We start from the raw sequence: 1,170 nt of genomic DNA, 5'->3' as shown, positions 1-1,170 counted from the left end.
CATCCTTTTGACCCGGGCAGGACCATTTTTAAGACGTGTCCCCGGCCGCATTTTGTCCCTACCGCGACCGGCCCAGTCCGAAGGATTACCATCCCGGGAGAGTGGGGGGCGGTGGGGAACAACGCCTGCGAATAATGCCACACGTCTGTGTATGTGTGTGTGTGTGTGTCTGTCTGTCTGTCTGTCTGCACGGTGTAGGCCCCGTGTGCCTCGGTGCCCCCGGCTGCACGGCCGCGGTCTTTGGGGGGCCCGAAAAAGCCCCTGGCCAAGGAGAGGCTGGCGTTGGGACGAAACCCACCCACACGGGCCGCCTTTTCTTTGCATCCCCGTGGCAAGGGGGCGTGTATGGCCGGGGGGATTTTCCCCGCGCAACGCCACTCCAAGAGGTCTGCGGGGCCGACACGACCACACCCTGTTCGCGGAGGTCTGCACACACACACACACACACACACACACACACCGGCCACATTGTACGGGCGGATTACGCCTCCTTGCCGGGAGCCGCCGAGTTGACCCGAAGGAAGGAGACATCGGCCGCGCCGGCCACGATCCAGGTTGGCCGCCGCCCTTTCGAGGGGAGGGGACGGGGGCCGAGAGGCCGGCAGGGGTGGACACCCGGCGGCGGCCGCATTAACCGGGCTTTTTAACCCGCCGTCGCCAGGAGGCGACACATCACTTTTCCGGCAACGTATTTTTGTCTGACCTCACCCCTGGACCCCCGAGATACGGGGAGAGCCTGTCAGAGGCCCAGCCCGACCTGGCGGCGGTGGGGTGATCCATCATTTTGGTCCTTCGCGCGGCAAATTCCCGCCTGTGAAATGCTCCCGCGCGTTTGTCGGGCGCCCACATGCTTGAAGAAGGATATATATATTTATGTGAAACATCACCGTTTGTCCGGACTCCCCATTACCCTCGCCCCTGACCGACCCTACCCCCTTCTGCTGACGCCAGTCTGTCCCTCCATCTTTCTTTGCCTCTCTCTGTTGGGAAAGGTGCGATGTGGAGATCCACGAAACGGCCCTCGCCAGGCAGGAGGACGGGATCCGGGCGAAAGACAGGGCAGGGGGGGGGGGGGGGGGGGGGGCAGCTACGCCCCTCCTCTCACCCCCTCGGGACCGGTGCGGGGGCCATGTGCGCGGAATTCCTCAGCTGCCCAGGGCGCGAGGGGGG

Source organism: Fonticula alba, assembly GCF_000388065.1.
Source record: "Fonticula alba strain ATCC 38817 unplaced genomic scaffold supercont2.1, whole genome shotgun sequence".
Taxonomy (NCBI): domain Eukaryota; order Rotosphaerida; family Fonticulaceae; genus Fonticula; species Fonticula alba.
The sequence above is the reverse complement of the archived record's forward strand: the minus strand, read 5'-3'. Positions refer to the sequence as shown.